General features: G+C 48.3%; 1 long non-coding RNA gene across 1 annotated transcript in view; it reads left to right on the top strand.

Moving 5' to 3' along the window:
- Positions 1-4484: 4484 nt before the first annotated feature.
- LOC137439715 (uncharacterized) overlaps positions 4485-15288 on the top strand; it is a 53444-nt gene continuing 42640 nt past the window's right edge. The window contains exon 1 of the long non-coding RNA XR_013621420.1: positions 4485-4503. This is a non-coding gene — a long non-coding RNA (uncharacterized LOC137439715). The remainder of the gene's footprint in view (positions 4504-15288) is intronic.

Consider the following 15288-nt stretch of genomic DNA (forward strand, 5'->3'; position numbering starts at 1 on the left):
TGTACTTTAAACCCAACTTTAGATAGGAACAGTGCAGAGCCACATCCAGCTTCAAGTATGCCTCTTTCCGATATAATTTCACGGCATGACCTCAACGATGTATGGCGGCAACAACACCCAAACCTGCAGCAATTTAGCTGGTGTCGGGTTTTACTAAATCATCTTTCACTTTCTCGTCTTGATAAATTTTATATTCCTAACTCTGCTATCAATCTTGTGACATATACGGATATTGTCCCTTCTGGTTTCTCTGATCATTCTTTGGTAAAACTGTGTTTTTCTTTTCCTCGTTTCAAACGCCGCACCCTGTATTGGTCCTTTAACACCTCCCTTCTGAGCGATCCTTTCTTTAAATCATCCTTTGTGGTTTTTTGGGACAAGGTTGTGGATTTGCAACATCGTTTCCTAAATCTCTGTCAGTGGTGGGACTATGCTAAAGCGCAGATCCGTGTTTTCTGTCAGCAATACAAAACCAATTGCTCTCAAAGTAAACAATTATGTATTGATGCCTTGAAACAAGAAATTCTACGATTGCAGGAAGGTGCTGAGGTCCTTGGTGATGAAAGACGGTGTCAACTCGTCTTTGAAAAACAAACTCTGCTTAAGGAATTAATTCAAGAAAATGGTATTGGTGCCTTAGTCAGGCTGAGAGTGAATGGTTTACTGTCGTCAGACACATGTAAAGATTTCTTTAAGTTTGAGAAGACGACCAAGGCGAGCCAGCAAATGCTTACTCTTCGGGCTAGTGATGGGCATATTCTTAGTGATAATATGGAGATTGTTCATTTTGTTCTGTCTTATTTTGAGAATGTGTTTTCCTTTAAGCCCAATGATGTGCCTGCAATGCAGAATATTACGACCAATTTACCGCAGATAGATGAGCATCAACGGCATGTCTTGGATGAGAACATTACTCTCGGTGAACTTAAAACTGCGCTCGATGACCTTGCTGATCATAAGGCTCCTAGTTTTGATGGGTTACCAGCTGAATTTTATAAAACCTTTTGGGACATGCTCGGTCCTGCTTTGCACTCAGTGTTTTTATACAGTCTGCGTGAGGGATTGTTACCCCTTAGTTGTCGGCGTGCAGTTGTTTGCCTTATCCCGAAGGAAAACGACCTGCAATTGATACAGAACTGGCGCCCAATTTCTCTTCTCTGCACAGATTACAAGATTTTTGCCAAAGCGCTTGCTAACCGTGTAAAGACTGTTTTAAGCACAGTTATACATCAGGATCAATCGTACTGTGTTATGTTCAGATCTATGCACGATAACATTTTTTTGGTATGAGACCTGTGGGATGTGTGTGCATTTCGACAACAACATACCGGTCTCTTTTTTATTGACCAAGAAAAGGCTTTTGACTCTGTTAATCATGAGTATTTGTTTCACATTTTAAAGCAATTTGGTTTTGGGGCATCCTTTATTTCATATGTATCCTTATTGTATAATCACATTTTTAGCTTGATCAAAATCAATGATGGTCTCTGTTCACCTTTGCGGATTGGGAGGGGAATTCGGCAAGGTTGGCCCTTATCTGGAATCTTGTGCTCTCTTTGCATTGAGCCCCTTTTGATTCGTTTACGATCTGCTCTTATGGGCTTTTCAGTGACTCCATCAGAAAAGCCCGTTATCATTTCGGCCTATGCTGATGATGTATGTGTTGCTGTTCGCAGCAGTAATGACATTGCTCTGCTATTTGAGTGCCTACGGGTATACTCTCAAGCATGTACAACGCAAATTAATTGGTCGAAATGCAAAGCAGTTTGGGTCGGCGGTACGCCACCTTCTGCCCTTCCAATTCTCCCTATGAATTTGACATGGGAAAAAGAAGGTGTGAAATACCTCGGTGTTTATCTTGGAACCCCTGGTTTTGTCAAAAGGAATTGGGATGGTTTGCTCCACAAAATTAGCAATAAATTAAACAGATGGAGAGGAATTTTGTCGACCTTGTCTTTTCGAGGTCGTGCCCTGGTCATTAACAACCTGGTGGCCCCTCTCTTATGGCATAAAATGATTGCCTTGCAGCCACCTGCAACGTTGGTGTCATCAATCCAAAGATGCCTACTTGACTTCTTTTGGGATGGCAAACACTGGCTAAAGCCAGAGACTATTTGCCTTCCACTGGTGGAAGGGGGTCATGGACTTATGGACATTCTTTGTCGGGTGATGGCCTTCCGAGTCTCTACAGCTCGTCGTTTTATATTTCTGGAGGCCTTGCCCTGGAAATCTACTGCAAACTGGATATTAAAACAAGCCGGCATGCTCGGTTACAATTGTGAACTCTTTTTCATGGAGCTGCAACATGTCGATGCTTCGCTGCTCCCTGACTTTTACCAAGATGTCCAGTAACTTTTACCAAGTTGGCGGTCCATTTCAGTAACTCGGCAAATGGGGACATACAACAGTGAAAGGTTCCTCCGGGAACCCCTTTTCTACAATGCCCTTTTTTCCTGCTATTCCTCACTCACGTGCTTTTGTGCAACGTTTTTTGAGTGCTGGCGTGAAAACGACTTGGGACCTTCGTGACTGGAACAGGAACAGTTGGTTCTCCGCAGGACATCTTCAAGTAAGAACTGGTATCAGATCTTTGAGGAGCGTCGCCAAGATCCTACAGGAAATCCTGTGTGTTTTTAGGCACTGGGGCCTGAGCTTAACCGCCAACATTGGTGACCACCATGCACCACCACAGATCTGTGCTAGCTCTGTTACGGGTTCCTCACCGATCCCCTGGTCTCGGTAAACCTCTGAACCCCGAGAGGAGCCCCGGCAGAAAAATATGTTATTCTCTGTGTTAGAAATCAATAGTGAAACCACACCAATGATTATAAATGAACAAATAATATATTGAAAATCACACAGGAATAACGGTACAACAAATGGCAATTAAGAGTGCACGCTATATACCATCAATAAAGTCAAATAACCCACTGCTTCCAGCGAGTGAAAAGGACACTCCTCAATGTCTCTATAACCTTTTCCAACGGGAATGTGATTCGCCTCAGCGGTCGCTGGAACGATATCCAGTCGAAGCCCGAATCTCGCTCTCCAGTCGATATTCGAATTGCGTACAGTTGACAATGGGGATCGCCCCACCAAAACTGTACAACGGCCCTTCAGAGGGGCACCTTCACCGCTCACTCAGCGAACTTTGTAGGTGTCTGAAGCGCGGGGTTAAAAATGGCCGACGGCTCTTACTTGAGCCGATGCGACTAGGTGAGGATTCGTCGAAATCTCAGCGCCCCAAATCTGACTACGCAGATTTTCCACTCCAGCGATAATTCCTATCGCCGGATGTCCCTTCAAGGAACTCAAAATTCCCTCGCGACTCTCGGTAGACCAGCCTCGCTATGGAGCCTTGACGTCACGTGTCTTCTCCAACTTTGCTCGCGTCGCCTCTTCCTCTTCACCTCCTCTTCTTCCGGTTCGGTTTCCTGTATCATTTTAAGTTAACCTTTTTAACTTTTAATAACTGTTCATAAACAATAAACCTTTGGAAGACAATAATAGTACATAGAATCAGAAATCTTTCAAGTGGAGGAAAACCACGACGGCGGAAGTGATGAAACCGTAACAGCTCTAGCCTGCCGGCTGATAGCACCACAGCATCTATCTTGTTGGCGTCATCACCACTTTCCAGCAAGGATAAAAAGAGTGTATTGTTTGTGTATTTCAATCCGGTTTCCCTCGTTACAGCCGGTTTCTTTTGGGGCTCGATGGAAAGAGAAACTGCCTTCTGGGTCTCCCTCCCATCCGCAATGGTCTGCAATGTATGTTTCACCGATTGTTAAAAGAACTGGTGATATTGCCTGGAGACTCGCCCATATGGTGTTGTCGTCCAATGTTTTATTCCATCGTTTTAATGAGGATAATTCAGTGGAATGCCCTTTTTGTATGATTTCTGAAGACCTTTTCCATGCTTACGTAGATTGTGCATGATTGTGCATGATTGCCCTTCTTTGGTTTTTTTATCAACTTTTTTTAATCGTATGGACTTTTCTTTTTCTACACAGGTTTTTATTTTTGGAATACCACTTAGTTACAAAAAACGTTCTGAGACTGCTCTTGCTAGTTTCTTAATTTCTATTGGAAAATTAGCAATCTACAAGACAAGAAAAGCAAAACTCCTGGCAAATGCTGATATTTTATGTGATGTGGTAATTGTGTTTAAGGCTCTGGTCATGGCAAGGTTACGCTTGGAATTTTCTTTTTGCCAAATGAAAGATGATTTACAAACCTTTGTGAAAAAATGGTGTGCAAAGGGTGGGTTTTGTAAACTTGATAATGGTTTGTTAAGTTTTTTATTTTAGTGTTTGGTGTTTTTATTGTTGTTGTTAGGCTGCACATGTTTGGAATTGTAGTGACTTTATTATTTGCATGTCTTGTGTGGTTTTCTTACCTTTATAATAAAAGAGCTTCAAAAGTCAAAGTCTCTCTGTGTGTGTCGCCACCTGGTGGCTGGTGAGTTGGGTGCAATGTCATGGCGGCTTCCCGCTTCGTGTCGTGAGTGCACTGTCTTGGTTGTTTGTCCTACCCTCCCCCTCCCCCTTCCCCCCCCCCCATTTCGCTCCTTCGTGTCCTTGTTTCTATTTGTAAAGCTTCCCTGTGTTTCCCTTCTATGTTGAGACGAGAGAGAGAGCCTTAGAGCACACTTATCATGCAGGTTAAGGTAATCGTCGTTTTTGGGCGGTTCCCTGTTGTTTTTTCCCCCGACTTATTTTCTTCACTTCAAACCTTTTTTTCTCGCTTATATTTCCTTAGTTTGTATTTTTAACGCTCCCTTTCCCTAAGCTGGGAAAGTCGGAGTGCATTACTAACTTCCTCTTCCCGAGCTGGGAGGACGAGGTCGAGCCTCGTGTGTTCAAACATGGCGGCTGCTCACGCAGCGATATGCAGCGTTTGAGCAACTAGGGCATGCCCGTACTATATCTATATCTAAAATTATATCCCCCCCCTCTATTTACATGAAATGGTTTGGTCCAAAGCGAACGGCTTGCGAGTGGTGACAATCCCCCCCCTCTATTTACATGCAATGGTTTGGTCCAAAGCGAACGGCTTCCGGAGTTTGGTAAAGAAATCGCCATCGCGTGCACAAACGCGCAGGAAAGCGAATGAATCGCAAATTCGTTTTTATTAGTTGTAAAACATAGTTTAACGCCAACATAGTTTGCAAACGTGAAATAAATGAATACGCTCTCAAATGTGCCATCCGAGGCAGAGTGTGCCCGCCACGTTCGGCACACGCGATCGTTCGCTGCTCTCTGATTGGTTGAATCGTTTTTTGGACATAGCTCGGTAAGTAATTGTCCGATTAATATGAAACCTTGAAAAGGCACATCCTCGGGTCCCCAGCAATATACCTGGCAAGTTAAAAGTATATCGGACCCGTGGTTGTCGAGAAACAGCGGTCACAGACAAACAAACAAACGTACAGACAGACAGACAGACAGAGATTACTGGAATTATAGATAGATTATCACGCGAGCATGGCATTGCGTGTTCTCCACCGGAGGGTGTTCCAGTCGAAGCCATTGTTCTCACGATCGGGAATATGATCGGATTTGATAAGGTATTAAGGTACGTGCCGCATCGCGTATGAACAAACGGGTTATCGTGTTTGTGTCCGATGTGGAGCACGTTGCTCTCATCGTACAACAAGGTTTGTCCCTCGACTCCGGACACTTTGTTATGGTTTATACCTTGGATACTCCTGCTCAGAAAGTGGTTATTTCGAATGTACCCCCATTCCTGGATAGCGATACCATCCTTGCAGCGCTGCAGCGTTATGGTCAGTGTCCCCCCATTAATAATGCTCCCTTTGGGCTGTAAGGATGAACGTGTCAGTCACGTGATGAGTTTCCGTAGACAGGTATTTTATGGTTCTCAAAAAGGATTATCCCTCCTTGAATGTTGCCTTAAAATTCACTTAAAATGGTCGCGATTATCAAGTGCATATCACCACCGACACCCTAAAGTGCTTTGGTTGTGGTGCAGTGGGACATATGAAACGGTTTTGCCGCCATCAGAAGGAACATTTTTCGACCTAACATGGTCGAAACGGGTAACAATGACTCACAGATTAATGGTAACGTTTCCTGCTCGACAAATGTGCAGGATAAACCAGGTAAACAAGTGGACATGCCCCCTCCCGTTGAACCAATGGACAGCGCAAATGAGGGGTTTGTTACCGTTTTCAAAGTTAAAAAACGTAAATCGGCTGTAAGAAGTGCGTCACCTTCTGGGAAAGGCAAATCGGTGAAAACTCCATCACTGAAATTCAATGTGATAACAGGTTTGCCTTATTAGAGGAAAAGGATACCCCCACTAGTTCAAACAATATCAAGGAAAAAATGGATTCTAATTTTCCAATCCCAGTGAGTGTTCCTGATCCCTCAGACAGTGTCATCTCACACGAGGACGTTCATTGTGCAGCTTCCTCCTGTCAATCGCAAGAGGAGGAAAAGCACTTAAAATCTCCCCCTAAAAAAGGAATAAATGAGGAAAATAAGGGCACAGAGAGAATAAAAGAGGATAATTTAAATCCACTGAAGGAGAGTGACATCCATGAACCGAGCATCGTGATCATGTCACAAACAGGCTTAGAGTTCCCCACCTCACATCCCGAAGAAGCTTCAAATGTGACTCCGGCACAAAACGTTAGTCATCAACAAAACGTTACGTTACTGTCATTACATTGCAGACCATTAAGGTCATCAACCTTAATGTCTTCTTTCCCCTGACACACCAAAGGTAATTAATAAAAAGTGCACAAACCGTGTCTGCTTTTTATTTTGGCCAGCAGGGCCAGCTTAGGTGGTCCGACTGCATGGCATGTGCACCACTTAAGAACAGTGGTCCGCAAGTAAGATGCCGCTGGCAGCAATGGTCTGCTCCAGCAAAGGTGCCAGGCCACAGAACGTGTGGTCCATATGGTGTACCGGTGCAGGCAACAGGCAGCAGGGTGCACCGCAAAGGTGCGGCCGCACCGCTCAGGACACCTGCACACTCCCCTCAACAAAAGGTAATGGGTCCATGGATGGGGAGGAAGACAAAGCAGAGGTTAGCGGGGACAAGGGCGCAAGGGTACACGTCAATACAAGGTAATGCGACATGAGGGGCACGGGAGAGCGAGCGGAGAAAGCTCGTCCCTACTCGTACGTCACCCCCCATGTCAATCCACACTACCCTTGCCCTTCCCCGTATTTACACAATTTACAAATTTCGTCTCTACTGTCTCATCTCCCCCTAAACCAAATTCGTCCCCAATCCCTCCCAAGAAGGAAGGGATGGAATATCACACAATGTCTCACCCACGTCATGATGTGTCTTTCATTCCAAACATTTGCAAAAACCTCGGTGTGGAGTCCTGTGACCTCGGTGAGTGGATGTGGATGGTGCGAAGAGCTTTTCTCCTAACTATCCTTCTAATTGACATTAACTCTTTAAACTACCCGGGGTCTTGCCCTGCCAATCCAATTGGCCATCATTACACTATGTGGTTCTAGAAACCAATTCCCATTGACCCACCCTGTGGTGCTCTCCCAATTTGGGGTCTCACTCCCCCCATTTTTCTATACTGTGCCCTCGCACAATTTTGGGGCTGGGTCATGTGGCTCTACCAGCAGGTCTACCTACCTGCGCACCTCCGCCACTGGAGTCGCCACCCGAGCTTGCCTAGCTCCCGCGACTACCCTAACTTGGGGAAGCCCCTCCCTGGCTCTTACCCCCTAATGCCCCCTCAGGCATTGGGCTACCCGGGTCCTCTCTTAGGATCCTCGGGCCCTACTGAACACTACACTGAACTCTACCTGGCTCCCAGAGCCTACCTGCGGCCTCACCTGGCCGACAGACTACCAGTGGTGGAGTGCTCAATAACCACACGCACTAACAGGCTCACTCGCCCAGCCATTCCCCTTCACTTATGCACCCCTCTAAGCACTTCATTGCTACTACACGCATCACAGATGTCAATATCCAACAATTTACCTACTCCCTCTACCTAACTTTAAACTACCCTACCCGGGTATTCGTGAAGGGGTCCATCTTCCCCCATCCACTCCTTCGCACCATGTACTCCACACCACTCATTCCACACACCATCTACTCCACACCATTTATTCCACACAACCATTCTCCACTTGCACACCATGCAAGCCAATGCACTTAACCCAATTACACACATCCTCAATACTCCACTCATACACTTTCACACACACACACACATCCTTCACGAGCATTGCCTCATTTGCTCACCAGCACCACAAGGACTTAATTCACAATGCCTCATTTCAAGCCCATGCACACGGTGGTTCCCACAATTACACACACACAGCGTCATCTGACTATCTCTTTCCCCTAATACTAGTGCTTCCCTGTCATCCCTTATACTAGCACATCCCCCATCATTATCATCCATCTAATCTCTCTACATCCCCACTACTTGTACAATGTCACTACTTAAATCTCAAGTCTCCTAAAGTCATTTTTAGGTCCCTAACCATTATCCTAACCCGCCCTGGCTAGTTCTCACCGCCAAACCCCATAATTCTGTAGCTCCTCTGCCCCAAAGGATGCGAGGGATGGTAGAGCTACCATCCCTCTCCATCGGGCACCATTTCCAACTATTACCCCCCAGTCCTCTTGCACTATGAGCCCCCGTCACGTGAGGTACTGGGTCCTGCCTCAGCATCTAAAGCCGAGGTGATCCATGAGGGTGCCTGCTCGCCGGTGTAGGGTCTTAACATGTCAGTGTGGACGATCCGAGGGAGGGCTCGTGGCCCCATTTTGATCTTAACGACCACGTCACAGACTTGCGACAGGATGACCCCCGGGCCTTGCCAGGGAGAGGTGAGTTTGGGGCACCTACCCTTCCGCCTCCGGGGATGAAAGAACCAAATCTTCATCCCCGGAGCGTACTGACTCCCCTGGCTCCGGTGGTCGTACCTGCGCTTCATCTTGGCACCCGCCAGCTGGAGCTGGCGACGTGTGAAGGCATGGACCCTCTCCATGCCTTCCTCCAGGTGACGTGCATAGCCCTCCCTCGGCGGTATATCAGTGGTGTCTGGCACGGGACCGCATAGCAAGTCGGCGGGAGCCCGCAACTCCCGCCCATACATGAGCAATGCTGGACTGCATGCGGTGGCCCCGTGCTGGCTGGTTCGGTAGGCCATTAACAAATACGGGAGATGTTCGTCCCAGTCATCCTGACAGGTGGTGGTGAACAATGCCAATTGTTGGATCAAGGTTCGGTTGAACCGTTCCACCATCCCGTCAGATTGTGGTCTTAAGGGCGTTGTTCTTGTTTTCCGAATTGACAGGAGTCTGCACACATCTTTTAACAATTGACTTTCAAAATTTCGGCCCTGGTCGGTGTGCAGCTCCTCTGGAATCTCATGCCGACATACAAATCCTTCCACGAAGGCCTGTGCTACCACCCCGGCTTCTTGGTTGGGGAGGGCATAGGCCTCCGGCCACTTGGTGAAATAGTCCATTACAACGAGGATGTACTTGTTACCTTGGCGGGTGCGGGGTAGTGGTCCTAGAATATCCATAGCCACCCGCTCAAGGGGGGCCCCCACCTGGTGTAATTGAAGGGGGGCCCTCATCCTCCATGCTGGTCCCTTTTTGGCAGGACAGGCGTCGCATCTCCGACACCAGTCCTGTATGTCGCGCCCCATATTCACCCAATAAAACCTCTGGCGGACCCGAGATGTTGTCTTTGTCCTGCCCTAATGGCCGCCGGAGCGGGTACCATGCACCTGCTGTAATATTGTGTTCTTAAATTTATCTGGGACCATCACCAGCCAGGAAGTTCTCTCAGAGGGAACCTCCACCCACTTGCGGTACAAGATGTTATCCTTCAATTCCAGGGTTTGCCACTGAGCCCAATATGCCTTTGTTGGTGCCCCGAGGGGGGTGACCTCTTCCCCATTAGGTCTTTGTCCCAATCGAACCCATTCGTACACCGGTCCCAGGACGGGATCCTCTCGCTGGGCCATGCTCCAAGCCAAAGATCCAAATTCTTCATCTGCGGTTAGTGGCAAAATTGGCCCTCTCACCCGGGTTGCACGGACTACGAGGGTAGGGGTGGAGTCTGCCAATTGTTCCCTCTCCTCGTGTCTCGCACAAAATTTACAGTTTTCCCCCAAACAAGGACGCCGAGAGAGTGCATCGGCATTCCCATGGGCCTTCCCGGCCCTATGGGTCACATTAAAATCGTACTGCTGCAACTTTTTCAACCACCTTGCAATTTGGCCCTCTGGTTCCTTGAACCGAAGGAGCCATTGCAAGGAGGAATGGTCAGTTCGAACGAGAAATTTCCGCCCGTACAAGTACGGGTGGAAATGGCTCATGGCAGCCAGCATAGCCAATAACTCTTTGCGAGTGACGCAATAATTTCGCTCGGGCCTACTCATGGCCCGACTATAATACGCGATCACCCTCTCCACGCCCTCCTGTGTCTGGGACAAAACCACGCCCAATCCTTCCTGGCTTGCATCCGTGTCCAGGGTAAATGTCCCGTCACTAGTGGGGTATGCTAGAACGGGTGCGGATGACAAACACCCCTTCAATGCTGGGAAGGCCTCTTGGCACTCCCTTGTCCAATTAAATCTCGTCCCCTTCTCCGTAAGCCGGTGAAGGGGCCGGGCCACCTCTGCAAATTTTGCCACAAAACGCCGGTAGTAGGAGCAGAGTCCCAAAAATCCCCGCACCTCCTTGATGGTATGTGGTGCGGGCCAATCCTCTACCGCTGTAATTTTGCTTGGGTCTGTTTTTACCCCCTCGCGACCGATAACGTGACCTAAATAGGCCACCTCTCTAGCAAACAAAGTGCATTTACTTGGACTCAATTTCAACCCTGCCTGTCTGAGGCACCCAAACACCTGGTCCAAATTAGCTATGGCCTGGGGGAATGTTTTAGCATGTACCAGGACGTCATCGAGGTACACCAAGCATGACTGCTATGGCATGCCGCCCAGTACATGCTCCATCAATCGTTCAAAGGTGGCGGGGGCATTACACAAACCAAACGGCATCACAGTGAACTGATGCAGCCCCTTACCTGTGGAAAATGCCGTTTTCTCCTTCCCTGCCCTATCCATCTCCACCTGCCAACACCCACTCTTGAGGTCCAAGGTTGAGAACCAATTTGAGCCCGCAACGGCATCGAGGGTATCGTCAATTCTTGGCAGGGGATATGAGTCTTTGAGTGTCACGTTGTTCAGCTGGCGATAGTCCACACAGAAACGCGTGGTCCCATCTTTCTTTTTAACCAGCACAACAGGTGACATCCAAGGACTTCCCCAATTCTGTTACGTGGTCCCCTCGGTGAATACCTGGTCTCGGTGACCCCCGGACCGTGAGAGGAACTCCGCCAGCAAGCTGTACTATATATGCGCTTTCGCCACGCAACCCCTATGAATTTCACCCCGGAGACAACTGATGTTCAAGGATATATTTCCAATGGTAATGATACCATACAATTCCAATGACACAACCACGGAGATTTTCCCCGAGCAATCAACAATACACAACCATCAACAATATTTCAAGGACACAATCAATTCCCTATGAGTAAGATGGCCATCTTATATATGGGTGTCCCGGTGAGTACTCACACCCCCTTTCGGTCTCTGCTCCTCACAATGTCTCTGGGCCCCTCCTGACCAAGATACTGGTCGGCGTCTCCGCACTCGGGCGGTTGAACGAACCCCGGGTGGACGTTTCTCCACCCGGCAGGTATCGTACCCGGCACCGTGGCTGCAGCCCCTCGTGGCCACGCAGAGCGGGTACGGTAGAGCAAGCCAAACCCCACGCCGCTTGCAAGGCGCGTTAGGCCCCAACGTGCGACCCGCACGCGTCTGTTTAGACGGTGCCGCGACGATACCAGACGCGGGGTCGATGCACGGCCCCACGTCACTTGACGTCTCCACCGGGCAGGTACACGTCCCGGTGACTCCTCTCGCCAGACAGGCTTCGGAACGCCGCTGTTTCACGCAGCGCAAGGTCGATCCCACCTTTTGTCGGAGCGGGGCGAAGAAGACGAATCCCCGTCCTTTTTCCTCGTGTCTTTTTCTCTTCTGTTTCCGGTCACTTCCGTTTCCGGCCACTCCCTCAGAAGGGCTCCTGACCCTCCAACCACAACAACTACACAACAACTTACTATACTACACCCGGATAAGCAAAGACCTGAATGGTAATTCACATACATTCACATAAATATGTAACACTCCCCCCCTTCAAGAAAGAAAGTTTGAACCCAGCGAAAACTTTCTTTGCCGGCCAATTTGGAGAAACAAACCAGATAACTCAACCCCCCCCCACATTATCCGTTCCCCCCGGGCACAGTTATCACTTAAAAATAAAGCAACCAAAATTTCACCACAACCCCTCCAGATTACTCCCTCTGGACTAAGTACCAACAACGACCTTGTCCCTGCCAAATCAAACTCCATCTCATGACCCTCTGACTTTGACCGTCAGTTTCTTGGGAATGAAGGTTAAGGGGTTGATCAAAGATCCAAAGTTAAGCAGCTCGATAGCACTTTTTCCGGGAGGCCAAGCCGAGTATTCACTACATGGATGCCTTTAGGAACGCGGAGTTCACGGTTAGTCCGTGCAGGAAAGTTCTCTACATGGGCGCCTTGAGGAACGTGGAGTTCACGGTTAGTCCGTGCATGAAAGTTCACTACATGGACGCCTTTAGGAACGGCGTTCACGGTTAATTCGTGTAGGAATCTTGGCTCGGCGGCTCCGCCGCCTTCAGTGCTTCAACTTCTCAGAACTTCCCTAATAATTAGGGTGGGACCACTGGTCCCTGTAGTCCCATGAATAGCGGTCTCCTTCTCGGCCACTACCAAAACTACCGCCCAGTTGTCCTCTCCTGTAGACCTCTCGACGCCTACGAAATGCCTTCCCTACTGTTATGGTCCGACCCTCCAAATCCTTGCCATTCCAATTCTTCTCTGCCTCTCTGGCGTCTTTTGTGCTGGCAAACGTGACAAAGCCGAACCCTCTTGACTGTTGCGTTTCCCAGTCTCTTACCAACCGCACTTCCACCAGCGGCCCATATCTGTTGAAGACAGAGGTCAGAACTTCTTCCTCTGTTTTGAAGTTCAGTCCCCCTACAAATAACTTGGCACTTTTGTCGCCATCCCGAGCTGGTGTGGTGTTATTTTCCCTGCTGGGCTCTTTACCAACCCTCAGGTTACCATAAACTTGACCCCCGGCCAAATCATTCCCGATAACCACAGATACACCCTCTACAGGAAGCGTGGCTTGTAAGCCGACGGTGACCGGTCCTGACACCAAATCGGACTCCAACTGGATGACCTGAAGGGGAGCACTAACACCACCCCCGATCCCCTGTAAACGAACACTATCCCCCGTTGCCGTCTCCTCGGACCATGGCAAAATGCCTTCAAGCATTAAAGATTGATGGGCCCCTGTGTCCCTCAATATCCTAACCGGTCTCCGGTTAGTCGAGGCTCCCTCCAGTGACACAAACCCCTCTGAAATAAATGGTTGATAACCCTTTTGATGGCGATTTCTTACGCTAGCCATCGCATTCGGAGTTGTAATAGTCGGACTCCGCTCTGGGTTGTCCCTTTTCATGAGGTAACAACTGGACATCAAGTGTCCAGGTTTCTTGCAAAACGCGCAAGTAGGCCCGGAGGAAAAACTCGGGGTCTGCCTCGGGCCCCCCGAACTATAAGTTTGTCTTGGGCCCGCATCCCTCTGATTTCGAACCGGTGGGGTATCATAGTTGTCCCCATAATCATCTCGCGGCCGCCGCCATGTATGGTCGTTCTCCGCACCTGCTGTTCCCCACCTCCCCTGCGGAGATCTAGGCGAGGAGTTAGGTTCGTGGACCCCTATTCGGTGGGTTAAGGCATAATCATCTGCCATGGTGGCTGCGTCCCACAACTTTGGTACCTTCTTTTCCTGCAGGTACACTTTGATGTCCTCGTGGACACACTGCTGGAATTCCTCCACCAGGATCAAGTCCCGCAATGTTTCGAAGTCTTTCCCGACTCCTTTTGACTCACACCACCGATCAAACATATTTTCTTTCACTCTGGCAAACTCCACATGGGTCTCACTCTCCCTCTTCCTGGCATTCCTGAATTTTTGCCTGTAAGCTTCCGGAACCAACTCATAGGCCTTGAGGATGTGCTTCTTCAGTACCTCATAATCTGCACATTGGTCCATTGGTAGCGCCGAATAAATTTCCTGAGCTTTCCCCACCAGCACACTTTGCACGAGTATGGTCCAGGCCTCCTCCGGCCAGTTTAATTGTCGAGCCACTTTCTCAAAGTGTGGAAAAAATTTCGCGACTTCTTTTTCACTGAACGGTGGAACCAGCCTGACATGTCTGCCCACATCCCAGGTTTTCTGGTTAGGTGTCGACCCCGTCAGCAAGGGTGGTGCCTCTCCCCGTTCTCTCATTAACTCCAGCTCCTTGCATTTGATTTCTTGCTGAAGCTCCATGTCACGTTCCTTTAATTCCCTTTCCGCTTTTCTCTCCTCTGCTTCGAGGTCCCTTGCAGCTCTCCTTTCCTCTGCTTGTTCCTTTTCTCTTCTTTCCTGGAGTTCTCTTTCCACTCTCCTTTCCTCGGTTTTTTTGTCTTCTAACCTTTCCTGGAGTTCTCGTTCCACTCTCCTTTCCTCTGCTTGTTTCTCTTCCCTCCTCTCTTCTGCTTTCCTTTCTTCTTCTGCTCTTTCCTTTTCTGCTTTCCTTTCTTCTTCTGCTCTTTCCTTTTCTGCTTTCCTTTCTTCTTCTGCTCTTTCCTTTTCTGCTTTCATTCTTCTTCTGCTCTTTCCTTTTCTGCTTTCCTTTCTTCTTCTGCTCTTTCCTTTTCTGCTTTCCTTTCTTCTTCTTTAATCCGTTCCTGGCTCCGTAATTGCAACTCCAGTTTCCGGAGCTCAACGTCTTCTGGTTCTTCGGGTAGACACTCCCAGGCTAACTCGTCCCATGTTCCTAATCCCACCATAGATTGTATCACCGTGGCCTGCAACTCTGCCTTCCTCAAATTAGTTCGGACCTCCAAGTTAAAATGCTTGGCCAATTTCAAGAGGTCCGACTTTAGCAACGCTCGGAACTGTGCCTCACTCGGGGTTACCCCAAAGTTCTGTGCCACAAACGCCATGGTGCCTATCGTTAACACCTGTTAACCTTCACCCAAGACTTTACCCCAATTTCTCAAAAAAAAAATTACCAATTAATAATTAATTAATAATTTTTAATTAATAAAAAAAATTATTATTTTATTATTTTATACAATTTTA

This window comes from Myxine glutinosa, chromosome 14 (genome assembly GCF_964187855.1).
Source record: "Myxine glutinosa chromosome 14, kmMyxGlut1.1, whole genome shotgun sequence".
Classification (NCBI taxonomy): domain Eukaryota; kingdom Metazoa; phylum Chordata; class Myxini; order Myxiniformes; family Myxinidae; genus Myxine; species Myxine glutinosa.